At 43.2% G+C, this 19,007-nt stretch overlaps 1 protein-coding gene across 5 annotated transcripts in view; it reads right to left on the bottom strand.

The window, feature by feature from the left end:
* The window catches only part of LOC112253027 (protocadherin-15), a 285,586-nt gene that overhangs the window by 106,317 nt on the left and 160,262 nt on the right, over nt 1-19,007 (bottom strand). The window lies entirely within an intron of this gene.

Here is a 19,007-nt window from a genome sequence, read left to right as displayed (position 1 = left end):
TATGTCAACCCTTTGGAATTACCTGGATTTCTGCATAAATTGGTCATCAAATTTGATCTGATCTTCATCTAAGTCACAACAACAGACAAACAATAGTGTGCTTAAACTAATAACATACAAATTATTGTATTTTTCTTGTCTATATTGAATATATAATGTAAACAGCCTAATGACTTCTCCAAAAGCTAATTGAAGTCAGGAGTCAGCTAACCTGGAGTCCAATCAATGAGACGAGATTGGAGATGTTGGTTATAACTGCCTCGCCCTATAAAAAAAACCACAAAATTTGAGTTTGCTATTCACAAGAAGCATTGCCTAATGTGAACCATGCCTCGATCAAAAGAGATCTCAGAAGACCTAAGATTAAGAATAAAGCTGGAAAGGGTTACAAAAGTATCTCTAAAAGCCGTGATGTTCATCAGTCCATGGTGTTAGGATCTGAGAATATGAAAATATACTTATTCATGTCACTGATGGAGTGCTAAGGTTTAGAGGGCCTACACCAGAATATAAAGGGTTATAGGAGGAAGGTATATAGTGTGTTTAACTAAGCTTGGAATGTGTTGAGTGCAGGGAAGTGATTACATGTGGCCGGCATTGATAAGGGGAGAGAGCCATGGATTAGTGATGAAGGGAGGTTCAGGTCAGGTTAACTTAAGGGATAAATATTAGTTCATGGCCTGTATCACTAGTGTCCTGCCTAGCAATAAAGAATGATGTTTGTACAGATGGGTAGGAGGAGACTCAGTGTCACGCCCTGGTCTAAGTATTTTGTGTTTTTCTTCATGTATTGGGTCAGGCCAGGGTGTGGCATGGGGTTTTTGTATTGTGGTGTGTTTTGTCTTGGGGTTTTGGTGTGTATGTATTGGGATTGTAGCTAGTGGGGTTATTTAGCAAAGTCTATGGCTGTCTGGAGTGGTTCTCAATCAGAGGCAGGTGTTTATCGTTGTCTCTGATTGGGAACCATATTTAGGCAGCCATATTCTTTGAGTTTGTCGTGGGTGATTGTCCTTAGTGTCTTCGTTCCTGTCGCTGTGTTAGTTGACACAAGTATAGGCTGTTTCGGTTTTCGTTACGTTTATTTGTTTTGTAGTGTTTGTATTTGATTCGTGTTTACGTTTTGTTGATTAAACATGGATCGCAATCTACACGCTGCATTTTGGTCCGACTATCCTTCACACCTAGAAAACCGTAACAGAATCACCCACCACCAACGGACCAAGCAGCGTGTCAACAGGCAGGAGCAGCCCAAAGAGGAGATGCGCTATAAGGAGTTCTGGACATGAGAGGAAATCCTAAACGGAGAAGGACCATGGGCTCAGCCTGGAGAATATCGCCGCCCCAAAGAAGAAATGGAGGCCGCGAAAGCGGAGAGGCGCCGGTATGAGGAGGCAGCACGGCGACTCGGAAGGAAGCCTGAGAGTCAGCCCCAAAAATGTATTGGGGGGGGGGGCTCAGGGAGAGTGTGGCAGAGTCAGGAGTCAGACCTGAGCCAACTCTCCCTGTTTATCGTGAGGAGCCAAGGAGGAGACCAGAACCAGAGCCGGTGTTGGAGGTGAGCGAAACAGAGACTGTGAAGGAGTTAATGGGGAAATTGGAGGAGAGAGAAATGAGGGAGTTGCTGTGTTGGTGCTTTTTGCATGGAATTCGCCCGACGGAACGTGTCGGGGATTTGATGGCACCTGGGTTAGCGCTCCATACTCGTCCTGAGGTGCGTGTTAGTCGGCTGGTGAAGTTGGTGCCAGCCTCACGCACCAGGCCTCCTGTGCACATCCCTAGCCTTGCACGTCCTGTGCCAGCACTGCTCTCAAGATCTCCAGTACGCCTTCACGGTCTAGCCCATCCTGTGCCACCTCCACACTCCAGCCCTCCGGTAGCAGCTCCCCGCACCAGGCTTCCTGTGCGTGTTCTCGGTTCAGTACCACCAGTACCAGCACCACGCATCAGGCCTACAGTGCGCCTCGCCTCTCCAGCGCGGCCGGAGCTTTTCTCCTCTCCTGCGCTGCCGGAGTCTCCCGTCTGTTCAGCGCTGCCGGAGCCTTTCTCCTCTACAGCGCTGCTGGAGTCTCCCGCCTGTTCAGCGCAGCCAGAGCCTTTCTCCTCTACAGCGCTGCTGGAGTCTCCCGCCTGTTCAGCGCAGCCAGAGCCTCTCTCCTCTCCTGCGCTGCCGGAGTCTCCCGCCTGTTCAGCGCAGCCAGAGCTGCCAGCCTGCATGGAGCAGCCAGAGCTGCCAGCCTGCATGGAGCAGCCAGAGCTGCCAGCCTGCATGGAGCAGCCAGAGCTGCCAGTCTGCATGGAGCAGCCAGAGCTGCCAGTCTGCATGGAGCAGCCAGAGCTGTCAGTCTGCATGGAGCAGCCAGAGCTGTCAGCCTGCATGGAGCAGCCAGAGCTGCCAGCCTGCATGGAGCAGCCAGAGCTGCCAGCCTGCATGGAGCAGCCAGAGCTGCCAGTCTGCAAGGAGCTGCCAGTCTGCAAGGAGCTGCCAGTCTGCACGGAGCCGCCAGAGCTGCCAGTCTGTAAGAAGCCGCCAGAGCTGTCAGCCTACATGGAGCAGCCAGAGCCGCCAGTCAGCGTGGAGCAGCCAGAGCCGCCAGTCAGCATGGAGCAGCCAGATCTTTCAGTCTGCCAGGATCCGCCAGTCAGCCAGACTCTTCCAGATCCGCCAGTCAGCCAGACTCTTCCAGATCCGCCAGTCAGCCAGACTCTTCCAGATCTGCCAGTCAGCCAGACTCTTCCAGATCTGCCAGTCAGCCAGACTCTTCCAGATCTGCCAGTCAACCAGACTCTTCCAGATCTGCCAGTCAACCAGACTCTTCCAGATCTGCCAGTCAACCAGACTCTTGCTGCATGTCTGAAGTTTGCAAAAGTGCACCTGGATGTTCCACAGCGCTACTAGCAAAATATTCTGTGAACAGATTAAACTACAGTTGAGTTGTTTGGAAGGAGCACACAACACTATGTGTGGAGAAAAAAGGCACAGCACACCTACAGTGGGGCAAAAAAGTATTTAGTCAGCCACCAATTGTGCAAGTTCTCCCACTTAAAAAGATGAGAGAGGCCTGTCATTTTCAACATAGGTACACTTCAACTATGAGAGACAAAATGAGGGAAAAAAATCCAGAAAATCACATTGTAGGATTTTTAATTAATTTATTTGCAAATTATGTTGGAAAATAAGTATTTGGTCACCTACAAACAAGCAAGATTTCTGGCTCTCACAGACCTGTAACTTCTTCTTTAAGAGGCTCCTCTGTCCTCCACTCAATACCTGTATTAATGGCACCTGTTTGAACTTGTTATCAGTATAAAAGACACCTGTCCACAACCTCAAACAGTCACACTCCAAACTCCACTATGGCCAAGACCAAAGAGCTGTCAAAGGACACCAGAAACAAAATTGTAGACCTGCACCAGGCTGGGAAGACTGAATCTGCAATAGGTAAGCAGCTTGGTTTGAAGAAATCAACTGTGGGAGCAATTATTAGGAAATGGAAGACATACACGACCACTGATAATCTCCCTCGATCTGGGGCTCCACGCAAGATCTCACACCGTGGGGTCAAAATGATCACAAGAACGGTGAGCAAAAATCCCAGAACCACACGGGGGGACCTAGTGAATGACCTGCAGAGAACTGGGACAAAAGTAACAAAGCCTACCATCAGTAACACACTACGCCGCCAGGGAATCAAATCCTGCAGTGCCAGACGTGTCCCCCTGCTTAAGCCAGTACATGTACAGGCCCGTCTGAAGTTTGCTAGAGAGCATTTGGATGATTCAGAAGAAGATTGGGAGAATGTCATATGGTCAGATGAAACCAAAATATAACTTTTTGGTAAAAACTCAACTCGTCGTGTTTGGAGGACAAAGAATGCTGAGTTGCATCCAAAGAACACCATACCTACTGTGAGGTATGGGGGTGGAAACATCATGCTTTGAGGCTGTTTTTCTGCAAAGGTACAAGGACGACTGATCCGTGTAAAGGAAAGAATGAATGGGGCCATGTATCGTGAGATTTTGAGTGAAAACCTTCTTCCATCAGCAAGGGCATTGAAGATGAAACGTGGCTGCGTCTTTCAGCATGACAATGATCCCAAATACACTGCCCGGGCAATGAAGGAGTGGCTTCGTAGGAAGCAATTCAAGGTCCTGGAGTGGCCTAGCCAGTCTCCAGATCTCAACCCCATAGAAAATCTTTGGAGGGAGTTGAAAGTCCGTGTTGCCCAGCAACAGCCCCAAAACATCACTGCTCTAGAGGAGATCTGCATGGAGGAATGGGCCAAAATACCAGCAACAGTGTGTGAAAACCTTGTGAAGACTTACAGAAAACGTTTGACCTCTGTCATTTTCAACAATGGGTATATAACAAAGTATTGAGATAAACTTTTGTTATTGACCAAATACTTATTTTCCACCATAATTTTCAAATAAATTCATTAAAAATCCTACAATGTGATTTTCTGGATTTGTTTTCTCTTATTTTGTCTGTCATAGTAGAAGTGTACCAATGATGAAAATTACAGGCCTCTCTCATCTTTTTAAGTGGGAGAACTTGCACAATTGGTGGCTGTCTAAATACTTTTTTGCCCCACTGTACATCAAAACCTCATCCCAACTGTAAAGTATGGTGGAGGGAGCATGATGGTTTGGGGTTGCTTTGCTATCATCGATGGAAAAATTAATTCCCAAGTTTATCAATATATTTTGCAGGAGAATGTCAGGCTATGTGTCCGCCAATTGAAGTTCAACAGAAGTTGGGTGATGCAGCAGGACAACGACCCAAAACACAGAAGTAAATCAACAACAAAATACGCCTTCTGAAGGGGCCCAGTCAGAATCCTGACCTCAACCTAATTGAGGTGCTGTGGCATGACCTCAGGAGAGCAGTGTTTGTCTATTGTTGTGACCTAGATGAAGATCAGATCTAATTTATGCAGAAATCCAGGTATTTCCAAAGGGTTCACATACTTTCTCTTGCCACTGTACATCCAATATAGGCCCCCCTCTCTTCTTTCACATTTCATGATAGCGCAGACACTAACTGTTCTATGATGGACCTCACATCTCCCAGCTCCTGAAGGCTAATTAGGCGTGGGTCTTGCGTGGGCGGGCGTTATCAAAGCCCAGCATCTCCTTGCTCCAGTTCTTTATGGCTGGATATGGCCATCAGTCGTATGCTGATTAATGAGCTCCTTTTATTTATTTATTAGAAGAAATACATGTCTGTGATCTCCCCTCTCTGTCAACACAGTCCTTAAGACATGGCGAGGGTGCCAACGGTACGGCCTTTAAAGTGTCAACCCGGTTGGAACTTGTGTGTGTGTGTGGATGTGGTGAGGTTTGATGAGCTGTGTAGGCTGCCACAGTCACCTCATCTGAGTTTTTTTCTTTTTTCTTATTATTTTATTTAACCTTTATTTAACTAGGCAAATTCTTATTTACAACGTCGGCCTACCATAAGGCAATAGACCTCCTGCAGGGACAGGGGCTGGGATTTACAAAACAAAACAAAAAATATATATATATATACACAAACAGTGGGGCAAAAAAGTATTTAGTCAGCCACCAATTGTGCAAGTTCTCCCACTTAAACAGATGAGAGAGGCCTGTAATTGTCATCATAGGTACACTTCAACTATGACAGACAAAATGAGAAAAAAAATCCAGAAAATCACATTGTAGGATTTTTAATGAATTTACTTGCAAATTATGGTGGAAAATAAGTATTTTAGAGTGCAGTGTTGTGTCCTATAAGGAGCGTTGGTGGCAAATCTGATGGCCGAATGGTAAAGAACATCTAGCCGCTCGAGAGCACTCTTACCTGCCGATCTATAAATGATGTCTCTGTAATCTAGCATTGGTAGGATGGTCATCAGAATCAGGGTTAGTTTGGCAGCTGGGGTGAAAGAGGAAACCAAGTGTAGATATAACTTTAGTCTGCAGCTTTGATATGTGCTGAGAGAAGGACAGTGTACCATCTAGCCATACTCCCAAGTACTTGTAGGTAGTAATCACACCTGTGGGCATTCTTCTTACCAAACTACATGACCTTTGTTTTGGAGCTGTTCAGAATAAGGTTAAGGGTAGAGAAAGCTTGTTGGACACTAAGAAAGCTTTGTTGTAGAGCGTTTAACACAAAATCAGCTGAGTATAAGACTGTATCATCTGCATATAAATGGATAAGAGAGTGTCCTACTGCCTGAGCTATGTTGTTGATGTAAATTGAGAAAAGCGTGGGGCCTAGGATCGAGCCTTGGGGTACACCCTTGGTGATAGGCAGTGGCTAAGACAGCAGATGTTCTGACTTTATACACTACACTCTGAGAGAGGTAGTTAGCAAACCAGGCCAAAGACCCCTCAGAGACACTGTTAAGGAATTTTTTACCTATAATGACTAATTATGCATACATTTCAATCAGGCCTGACGAGTCAGAATACTATTATGTTACTGTATATGTACTAATCAGAATACTATTATGTTACTGTATATGTACTAATCAGAATACTATTATGTTACTATACATGTATGAATTTTCTTTCTTGATCCCAGTACTGAATATAATGTGGTGAATGTGGTCAAGAGTTTAGAACAATGACGGTCTGTTCCTTGGTACAAATGAATGAACTATATCTCCAGACTGACTAGAATGCTTATCTACACTGGCTGACCTTGGCTCTAGGCGAGGAGGGAAGGCTTGAGAGTTATAGAGCCTTTCTACCAGTGTCAAGAAGAGACGGAACATTTAGAAAACGCTGACGTCATTTTCAGTTTATAACCTGTGGTAAAATGTGTATGTTCTCAGTACTCTCGAGAATAAACTCTGCTGTCTGATTTTAAGACTGGGCTCTGTCTATCATTATAGAATAAGGGAATTACAAATCCTTATGAATTGACAGAGTGTTTAATTTTAATTGGGTATTAAAACATAGAGCGATTTAATTCCTTTAACAGACACCAATACTCTTTAGCCAGCCAACACAAATGGAATAGTCTACCGTATCAAAAGCCTTGGCCAAGTCAATAAAAATAGCAGCACAACATTGCTGAGAATCAAGGGCAATCTTGACATAATTGAAGACCTTTAAGGTTGTAGTGACACATCCATAACCTGAGCGGAAACCAGATTGCATACCAGAGAGAATACTATAGACCTCAAGAAAGCCAGTCAGTTGATTATTGACAAGTTTTTCCAACACTTTTGATAAACAGGGCACAATAGTATAGGCATATAAGTAGGGTTGCAAAGGGTTGGAAACTTTCTGGTAAATTTCCAGAATTTTTCCCGAAATTTTTCTATGGGAAGTTAATCCCTGGAATTTGGGGAATTTTGCTTAAATTCATAAAAAAGTTAGCTTATAACAGTGAACATTTTTTGTGGGATACACATACTGTAAGGCAATTATAGATCTTGTGGCATATTTTGGTTGAACTATCTCCAATTCAATGGAATTGCAACCCTCTGTATGCACAGTGCATTCTTCCATCACATGTACAGTGCACCCTTCCATCACATGTACAGCTGATTCTCAAGATCTTGCACACTAATGAGATGCTATTGAGCCCACACTACTACACTGTCTGAGCCAAGATCTACATGCTTTCTGGTAAGTTTTGATTACAATACTGGGTGGGATGAATATATTTTATACGACATACATGATTCTTTATTAACTATTAAATAGTAGCCTACAGCAAAGTGTGTTTAAATAATTTCTAACTTTTAACTTGCTTAAGCCTGCTGAGTGTTAATTCACCTGTTTCCATACATGTTTCATTTTAAAACATTTATCTTACAAAGGAGTTGTTTAATATAACTGCTTAACTATTTATCTGTACATGGAATTGTATTTGTTTTTTTCCCACCAATCTTTACAGGAAAATGCCACGGGCACTATCTGATGTGTGGAGACATTTCACTGCAGCTAATGTAGAAGGAAAAGCTGTGTACATTTGCAAATACTGTGCCAAATCATATGTGAAGAATGCAACAAAGATGGAGAATCATCTGGTCAAGTGCATAAAGTTCCCTCAGTGCTCACAACAAGCAACCTCTGACAAAAGTTCCTCTACTTCTATTTGAGGTGAAAGTTATGAATCAGACACCTTATCGATAGCAACAGCTCATATTCCTCCTGGAATCAGACGTTTTTTTGACTCAATGGAGGAACGTAGTCAGAGAAATGCTGATGAATGACTTGCTCGAGCTGTGTATGCAACTGGTTCACCTCTGATGCTCACACGCAATGTGTATTGGAAGAGATTTCTGAATGTTCTTCGCCCAGCATACACCCCTCCAACCAGACATGCTTTATCAGCTAATTTGCTGGATGCAGAGTTCAAATGAAGATCAAGCAAATCATAGAGAAATCAGACTGTATTGCAATCACCTCTGATCACCTCTGTCGAATGTTTGTGGGCAAGGAATAATTAACGTCATTAGCATCATCTCCACCCCTCAACCAGTATTCTACAAGAGCACAGACACAAGGGACAACAGACACACCGGTCTCTACGTTGCAGATGAGCTGAAGGCAGTCATCAATGACCCTGGACCACAAAAGGTATTTGCACTGATGACAGACAATGCTGCAAACATGAAGGCTGTTTGGTTTAAAGTGGAGGAGTCCTACTATCACATCACACCCATTGGCTGTGCTGCTCATGCATTGAATCTGCACCTCAAGGACATCATGGCACTGAAAACAATGGATACAGTCGACAAGAGAGCCAAGGAAATGGTTAGGTATGTGAAGGGTCATCAAGTTATAGCAGCAATCTACCTCACCAAGCAAAGTGAGAAGAATAAGGGCACCACATTGAAGCTACCCAGCAACACCTGTTGGGGTGGTGTTGTCATCATGTCTGACAGTCTCCTGGAGGGGAAAGAGTCTCTCTAAGAAATGGCCATATCACAGTCTGCCGATATGGATAACCCCATCAAGAGGATCCTCCTGGATGATGTATTTTGGGAGAGAGTGGTAAGCAGCCTGAAACTCCTGAAACCTATAGCAGTAGCCATTGCATGGATTTAGGGAGACAATGCCATCCTGTCTGATGTTCAGACTCTGCTTGCAGATGTCAGAGAATCTGTACTGCCCTGCCCACTTCACTGTTGCTCCAAGCAGAGGAATCTGCAGTTCAGAAATACATGAAGACTTCTGCCTGAAGCCCATACATGCCGCAGCATACACATTGGACCCCAAGTATGCTGGCAAGAGCATCCTATCTGGTGCAGAGATCAACAAGGCCTATGGTATCATCACTACCGTGTCTTGCCATCTTGGGCTGGATGAGGGCAAGGTTCTTGGCAGTCTGGCGAAGGACACTTCCAAGCAAAGGCTTTGGGATGGAGATGTAATATGGCAGTCGTGACAACATACCTCATCAGCCACCTGGTGGAAGGGACTTTGTGGATATGAGACTCTTTACCCTGTTGCCTCCATCATCCTCCAAATATCACCAACATCAGCCACCTCAGAGCGCAACTGGTCCTTGTTTGGGAACACACACACCAAAGCACGCAACAGGCTGACCTATACAAGGGTTGAAAGATTTGTGGCCATCTTGGCAAATTTGAGGCTTTTTGTGCCTGACAACGAGCCATCCTAAACAAGGTTGGGAAGTGACAGTGAAGATGAGGCCTCAGAGTCTGATGTTCAAGAGAGGGACATTGAAAAGGTCCAGGGAGAAGACAAGGAAGCCTGAGAGGAAGACAACCAAAGCTTTAGTTTCTAGACTATAATTTTACAGATGTATGTTGAAAACCTTTTTGGGAGATGCGATGGATCATTGGGGATCATTCAATATTCCCTTTCTTTTGTTTTATTAATTTGCATATATTTCCGTTAATTCCCATAAATTCCTGTTTAATTCCCATATATTCCCACGGAAAATGTCCACCTTTGAATATTCCCCAAAATGTGCAACCCTACCTATAACAGTTAGGATCCGCTTGATCTCCCCCTTTAAATAAAGGACGAACCGTGGCTCAAAATGCCTTCCAAGCAATGGAAACCTCCCCAGTAAGGAGAGACAGGCTAAAACAGTTCGAGATAGGCTTCACGATGATAGGGGCAGCAACCTTAAAGAAGAAAGGGTCTAAACCATCTGACTCAGATGTTTTTAGGGGGTCAAGTTTCAGGAGCTCCTTTAGTACCTCGGACTCAGTGACTGCCTGCAGGGAGAAACTTTGTAGCGGAGCAGGGAGAAAAGAGGGAGAAGCGTCAGGGCTATTTGCATTAGAATAGGTGGGAGATGAGGAAATGTTGGACAGGCAAGGAGTTATGGCTGAGTCAATTAGGAATCCTGACTTAATGAAGTGGTGATTATAGAGCTCAGTCATGTGCTCCTTGTCAGTAACAACCACATCATCAACATTAAGGGACATGGGCAGCTGTGAGGAGGAGGGTTTATTCTCCAGGTCTTTAACCGTTTTCCAGAATGTTTTGGAGTTAGACCCACAGAGAGAGAACTGCTCCTTAAAGTCACTAACTTTGGTCTTCCGGGTATCCTGAGTGCACTTATTTCTCATTTGTGAATTTCTGAAAATGAATGAAAAGCTGATCATCAATTGTATACTGAACATTCTTTTCACACAGGGATCGTTTCAATTTATGAATTCAATTTCCATTAATTTCCTGCATTGATGGAGTCAAATGCAGAAAACAGCAGAGGGCGCACCCCCTATCCACATTGAAGGGACAGCAGTGGAGAAGGTGGAACGTTTTTTAAGTTCCTCGGCGTACACATCACAGACAAACTGAAATGGTCCACTCACACAGACAGTGTGGTGAAGAAGGCGCAACAGCAACAGAGCCTCTTCAACCTTAGGAGGCTGAAAAAATGTGGCTTATCACCCAAAACTCTGACAAACCTTTACAGATGCACAATCGAGAGCATCCTGTTGGGCTGTATCACAGCCTAGTACGGCAACTGCACCGCACTCAACCGCAAGGTTCTCCAGTGGGTGGTGCAGTCTGCACAACGCAGCACCGGGGGCAAACTACCTGCCCTCCATGACATCTACAGCACCCGATGTCACAGGAATTCCAAAAAGATCATCAAGGACATCAACCACCCGAGCCACTGCCTGTTCACACCGCTACCATCCAGAAGGCAAGGTCAGTACAGGTGCATCAAAGCAGGGACCGAGAGACTGAAAAACAGCTTCTATCTCAAGGCCATCATACTGCTAAACAGCCATCACTAACTCAGAGACTGCTGCCTACATTGAGACCCAATCACTGGCCACTTTAATAAATGGATCACTAGTCACTTTATACAATGCACTCTAAATAATATCACTTTAATAATGTTTACATATCTTACATTATTCATATCATATGTATATACTGTATTTTATACCATCTATTACACCTGGCCTATGCCGCTCGGCCATCGCTCAGTCATATACTTACATGTACATATTCTCATTCAACCTTTTAGATTTGTGTGTATTTAGTAGTTGTTGGGGAATTATTAGGATACTTGTTAGATATTACTTCACTGTCGGAACTGGAAGCACAAGCATTTCGCTACACTCACATTAATATCTGCTAACCATGTGTATTTGACAAATAATATTTGATTTGGATAACTGACGTCAATAGTCTGTGACCTGACATCAATAGTCAGTGTCTGCTAGCAACACTTGATTTGGATATGTAGCTACACGCTTGCATCTGCTTGATTTTTATCAGTGTAATGTACTGTTGGGGCACATTGACAGAAGTGTGGTGCTGTGTGTGTAATGGTGTGTCCTTGCCTGAAGATGAGGTTGTAGATTTGACTGTTTGATTGGAGGGGAATCGGGAGGGGGGCCCTCCATACATGCGGTAAGGAGATCAATGGAACGCAGACCGTGGGGGATAGAAAAAGGCGCCGGATTGGCACGCATTCAACAAGTCTGATCTAGCAAAGTGGATATTCATCAAATCTGTCATGATTTATGATTTATGTATTGTATCAAGTCCAATTTGGATATATGTTTTCACTGCATAACATGTAGAAGTTGTCCCTTTTCAGGTTTAGAATAAGTGACTGCTAAATGCTAACTCCTGTTCATATAAGCTGGTTGAATAGAATGATTCCACTCGTTCGCAAAGAGGCAGGCGCGATAATAACTCCGTAATAAAGAATATAAGCGTTCTGAGCTCTGATCAACAATGGGAACGCAATAATAAGTGGGTAAAGGCTAATTAACAAAATAAAAAGGTGAGTAAATGCTATTTCACAAATAAAAAGCTGTGTAAATGACATTTGCACTCCTCTACATCCCTGATTATATTTATATGGTTGGTCAACCAAGGTTTGCCAGTGGTGTGATAGTGTAAAATAATGAATTTGAAGAATTGATCTGCACTGTATGTTTGATACCTAGCCAACCAGATAGTTTTAAAGGAATGATTCCATACATTGTTTCAAATTAACTGCAAATATGCCAACATTCCATTCAAACAATACAGTCAATTGACATCCATACACTGGCTGAAATCAGTTGATGATAGACAAGTAAATGTAAATGCAACAAGTACAGCTTCATATATTTTAGAGGCTATTTATACAGAAAATGTGTATAAAACCTGTATAAATTGTATTTATAATTGTATTACAATATTTCAGGTTGACATGAATTATATTGCACAATTTCTGATATATCACATGCCTTGTGTTTATTTTCCTGCATATGTAAAATTAGGATTATGGCTCTATTGCCATTAATTCCAAAAAAGAATGAATTGGATTTCTCCCTGACCAATATGCATACTCAGGCTGCAAGTATGGAACGCCATTTGGGTCTTTGTGTGTCAAAAAATATACACAGCAAATAATTTGTTTGCGCAAGCCAAGCGCCACCACTAGGGTCAGTAGCACTGTCAAAGCTGTATATACAGACATGTTTTTTTTTCTTTGCAAACAAGTACACACAGCAACCAGGATGTGTTTACAATACCACATTGGTAATAAGCAATTATTTATTAGACCGAATGGAAAATAATTTGAATTAAGATCAGGATCAAACAAGCAGGATAAAAACTGTTAGCTAGATAGTCCAACATTCTCCCGGACATACAACCATCCCAGAGACAGGGAGAAAGGATGGTATTCCTGCAGCTGCTGCCTGCCAGCTAACCACATCACAACTTCCCAAGCAGTTGCACCTGATTCATCCTAGCTTGTCAAAATACAGAAGTATAATCAAGCATTTTTCAACATTGATGATAGTTTGGAAACTGGAGGTAGGCCTCCATACTACTTTGACTTCGGTTTGGAGTATGACAAAGTCAATCACAAATGTTTTTACCCACTTCTGGGGTAGCTATCTACCTAGCTAGCACCAATGCAACCAGCCTGAAAACAATGACCGGAAACTGCAATAATTTGTTATATTTTTTTCAAGGATTTAGTAATCCATATCATTAACAATAAGCTAGGCAACCACTTGTTGTTCTACTATTGAAATCTAACTTCAGTTCATGAAAATAACTAGCTAGCTAAATAAAGAACTTAACAAGCTAACCAGCTACCTAGCTCTGTTGCTTGGTATGGCTAGTGTGACTTGGCCAGACCGGGTCCGACCATCATCAACCAAATCCGAAAATTGTCTTATTTTTTAACTAGGGATATTTAAGATGATGACACCTAGCTAGATAGTTAACTAGCTATAGCTACTGAAACAGATGTCGTTTTGCTATGTTTTTGGAGAAGGGGATAACTGCATCCCAGAATGGCGACTGTAGTGTATATATCTCTCTCTCATCAATTGCACACAATCTCTCCCACTCTATAAATCTAACACCATAATCTCCTATTCTACTGTTTCTCAGTCTATTAGACATCTTTTTGTATTTCTCTCAGCCTGTCCACCCCTCTCTTCCCTTTGTGACTGCACCTCCTGATGGGCTGCAGGGTCAGACAGTAATTTTCCTGTTCCCATGGGGACTCCATCGTAACAGACACATGCAAGAACACACACACACACACACAAACACAGACACACACACACACGTTTGCAACTGATTTTAGATCAGGGTCCTTGCAATCAATGTTCCTTCAAAATAAAAAATCTGGCACTGAGCAAATTTCAGGTCTGTTGAGCGCAAACTTGAATTTGCGTACGTTTACTGTGAACACTGAGGCTGTATCGGTATTAAGTTAATAGTTTTAACAGTGGCCAAGTAGGCTACTGTATCTATCTTATCCTACTGTAGACCTACCAGAGTGGCCTACCATCAAAAACAATGGAGAAAATACATCCTGTAACATTTTAACATGGAAATAGCTGCATGAAATGTGCATATAAACTCAGCAACAAAAAAGTCCTCTCACTGTCAACTGCATTTATTTTCAGCAAACTTAACATGTGTAAATATTTGTATGAACATTACAAGATTCAACAACTGAGACATAAACTGAACAAGTTCCATAGACATGTGACTAACAGAAATGGAATAATGTGTCCCTGAGCAAAGGGGGGGGGGTCAAAATCAAAAGTAACAGTCAGTATCTGGTGTGGCCACCAGCTGCATTGAGTACTGCAGTGCATTTCCTCCTCATGGACTGCACCAGATTTCCCAGTTCTTGCTGTGAGATGTTACCCGACTCTTCCACCAAGGCACCTGCAAGTTCCCAGACATTTCTGGGGGGAATGGCCCTAGCTCTCACCCTCTGATCCAACAGGTCTCAGACGTGCTCAATGGGATTTAGATCCGGGCTCTTCGCTGGCCATGGCAGAACACTGACATTCCTGTCTTGCAGGAAATCACGCACAGAACGAGCAGTATGGCTGGTGGAATTGTCATGCTGGAGGGTCATGAGCCTGCAGGAAGGGTACCACATGAGAGAGGAGGATGTCTTCCATGTAACGCACAGCGTTGAGATTGCCTGCAATGACAACAGGCTAAGTCCAATGATTCTGTGACACACCGCCCCAGACCATGATGGACCCTCCACCTCCAAATCGAGTACAGGCCTCGGTGTAACGCTCATTCCTTCGACAAAAAACATGAATCCGACCGTCACCCCTGGTGAGACAAAACCAAAACTCGTCAATGAAGACCACTTTTTGCCAGTTCTGTCTGGTCCAGCGATGTGGGTTTGTGCCCATAGGCCTGTGCTTTCTGTTGAGGACCTGCCTTACAACAGGTCTACAAGCCCTCAGTCCAGCCTCTCTCAGCTTATTGCGGACAGTCTGAGCACTGATGGAGGGATTGTGCGTTCCTGGTGTAACTCGGGCAGTTGTTGTTGCCATCCTGTAACTGTCCTGCAGGTGTGATGTTCGGATGTACCGATCCTGTGCAGGTGTTACATGTGGTCTGCAACAGCGAGGACAATCAGCTGTCCGTCCTGTCTCCCTGTAGGCGTCTCACAGTCATAACTGTGACCTTAATTGCCTATCGTCTGTAAGCTGTTAGTGTCTTAACGACTGTTCCACAGGTGCATGTTCATTAATTGTTTATGGTTCATTGAACAAGCATGGGAAACCGTGTTTAAACCCTTTACAATGAAGATCTGTGAAGTTATTTAGATTTTTACGAATTATCTTTGAAAGACAGGGTCCTGAAAAAGGGACGTTTCTTTTTTTTCTGAGAATAGGTTTACTGCAGCTCTAATTGGTTATACCACACTGGTCTGTGTAGAGTATGGGCTGAGTCGTGCATGCCAGTGCATTAAAATCCTACTCCTATGCGTTTTGCCTACAACAACATTTCTTACATAGTTAGTTTTGGTATGTTGCATTGAAAGTAGCTAATATTGCGTTGATTAGATCACAATTGCCACAGTAAAGGGACACGTGATAGTGTTAACAGGGAAAACCGTGGTCACCAACCTTATGAGTCAAGATCACTGAGTGAAAATGCAAGCCGAGATCTACCTCAGATTTTTTTTTACATTACTTTAAAAAATGTAATAATGTGCAACATTAACCAATTAAAAACAGTACTATAGAAATGAGGTTTGTGCAGTAAGCTATAGGTCCAATACATTATCACCTCATATTGGCTTTGCTTGAATTTCCCTGCCAATGCATTGTTGTTTGGGCCATTTTTTTATTTTATTGACCAAAATATAAACACAACATGTAAAGTGTTGGTCCGATGTTTTATGAACTGAAATAAAGTATCCCAGAAATGTTCCATATGCACAAAAAGCTTATTTCTCTCAAATGTTGTGCACAAATTAGTTTACATCCCTGTTATTGAGCATTTATCCTTTGACAAGATAATCCATCCACCTGACAGGTGTGGCATATCAAAAAGCTGATTAAATAGCATGATCCTTACGCAGGTGCAACTTGTGCTGGGGACAATAAAAGGCTACTAAAATATGCCGTTTTGTCACACAACAGAATGCCACAGATGTCTCAGGTTTTGAGGGAGCGTGCAATTGGCATGCTGTCTGTAGTAATGTCCACCAGAGCTGTTGCCAGATAATTTTATGTCAATTTCTTTACCATAAGCCACCTCAAACAACTTTTTAGAGAATTTGGCAGTACATACAACCGGCCTCACAACCGCAGACCATGTGTAACCACGCCAGCCAAGGACCACCACATCAGGCTTCTTCACCTGCAGGATTGTCTGAGACCAGCCACCCAGGCAGCTGATGAAACTCAGGAGTATTTCTGTCTGTAATGAACTCATTCTGATTGGCTGGGCCTGGCTCCCCAGTGGGCATGCCTGGCTCCCAAATGGGTTGGCCTATGCCCTCCCAGGCCCACCCATAGTGGTTAGAGTGTTGGACTAGTAACCGGAAGGTTGCAAGTTCAAATCCCTGAGCTGACAAGGTACAAATATGTCGTTCTGCCCCTGAACGCAGCAGTTAACGAAGCAGTTAACCCACTGTTCCTAGGCCGTCATTGAAAAAATGAATTTGTTCTTAACTGACTTGCCTAGTCAAATAAATAAAAAATAATAATAACAACAATGCAAGCCTATAGTTACAGTATATATTTTTTTAAATTGCAAAGTTGGTGAAAGCCTGTAAGTAAGCATTTCACTGTAAGGTTGTATTCGGTGCACGTGACAAATAAACTGATTTGATTTGAGTACACTTTCCTACTCATTCATTACTGCTGCAGTGCTTGTTGTAGCGCTGAATGGAAATAGGAAGAACGTGCATTTTATGACTTAGAAAAGTGTTGAATACAAAGTGTTGACAGTGCTGGGTAAGGACAACCATGAACTCACTCATAAAAACAGCAGCTCTTTGGTGTATTCGCTGACAGTCTCTCTCTAGTCATGGTTTTAAACGTTTTGAAGTCTTCCAGTATCAACTTTACTGTAGCTTTCTTTTATACCTGCTAGTTCCTGCATAAATGGTCATCTGAGCCATCCGATTGGCCAGCGGTAGGCCTATAGTGCACTTGATTTGCTCTCCGGCCCGCAGGGAAGGCAGAGTTTGTACTTTCAGACACATGGTTAAAAATGTCAACAGTTGCCTACCCGGCATGCAGGGAAGCTGAATCCGGTGAACCTACCGCCAACAGCCCGAGACTGATAAAAAAATATGAACACATGGCTTTATAGTTGGGTTTTTTACAGAAATGTTTGGCGATCGACTAGGAATGCCTTGGAGATCGACCAGTCCATCGCAATCGTCAGGTTGATGACCACTGCTCTAGAAAGTTGAGTGAAGTTCAATAATATTTAGTCTGCGTGGCAGTCCCAGGGGAGCTGCGCCCACACACACACGCAGCTTAGAGGGAACAGTGCTTACAATCCTTTAATCAACATTAGTACACAGAGGGCCAGAGCTGGTCACCTTATTCTGAGGTCAGGGCACCACTCTCTCTCTGCCTCTTTATTGGTCTGTCACTCCCACTCTGACTTTCTCTCTGTCCATTGTGTAGCCTCATTTTCTCCCTCTGTCCTCCTCTACCATCATATTGTCTTTTTAGAAAATGCTGTCTTTCACGCTAGTTAGCATCGTGAAACTACCTCTAATGTCCTCCATACTGGACACAGAGACATAAAAATGGTATCAATTAGTTAATCGGACTCTGGGGAAGTAGATAAAGGGCCTCATTGCCAAAATCCTGAAGTATCCCTTTAACACTGTATAGGATTGTCTTCTCACAGTAAAGTGCATGTCTATCTATCTCTGAAGACCTAGCATGAGCTTCAAGGAAATAACTATAAAGGCATGTATCCTAGCTGTGATCTTAGTATAAATCATCGGAATTCAGACCTTCCAAGAAATTGTGTCAATCAATCAATCAACCAATCAATCCATCCATCCATCCATCCATCCATCCATCCAATTCCCTAAATGACATGGGTGTAACGGTTCACCAAACCCACAGTTCAGTACATATTGTGGTTTTGAGATCACGTTTCAGTACGGTTTCGGTACATCAGGAAAATGAAATGCCATTCACAATGTTCAGCATTCACAATGTTCCTTGCATTGTCTGTTGTGACAGGATTGTTATGTTTGGCATCTCAAGTTTCCACTCAGATGTTGCGTTTGTAACCATGTGGGAGGTGGGAATATACCAGTTGTGAAGTCATAAATACCAATTGGATGGATTCATGTGATTTGAACTTGTTGAGAAACGCCGATTGGCTGATGGCCAACAAACTGCCAATCATAAAGTAAAAGTACAGCTGTCATGCTTGTAATTTATAGAGTTCAAAAACCACATTTAAAGATAGCTTTTTGTAAATAATGTTTGTTGTTGCACTTAACTGCCGAAAATGCTTTTATATAGGCCATTTCCTTAGGTGACGTCAGAGGTCACCTTATGGGAGAAGTGGGTGGTTAGGATGATAGACAAGTTTCCCACTAGTAATTACCAGTTGGAGGCCATTGAAGTGGCTTTTCTCAGTCGTATGTGGTAAATTCCCACTTGGTTAGAACGCACCATGACACTGCTTCCTTCAGTGCCAGATGCGTGTCTGTAGCACGGTCCATCTCCCACTCTGGGGTAACGTGATGGGCTGCTGCTGTTAATTAAGCGCAAACATTTTGGTTATGGTTTACTTATATAGAGTGTGTACTACAT

The sequence above is a fragment of the Oncorhynchus tshawytscha genome, linkage group LG06 (genome assembly GCF_018296145.1).
Source record: "Oncorhynchus tshawytscha isolate Ot180627B linkage group LG06, Otsh_v2.0, whole genome shotgun sequence".
Classification (NCBI taxonomy): domain Eukaryota; kingdom Metazoa; phylum Chordata; class Actinopteri; order Salmoniformes; family Salmonidae; genus Oncorhynchus; species Oncorhynchus tshawytscha.
The sequence above is the reverse complement of the archived record's forward strand: the minus strand, read 5'-3'. Positions and strand labels throughout refer to the sequence as shown.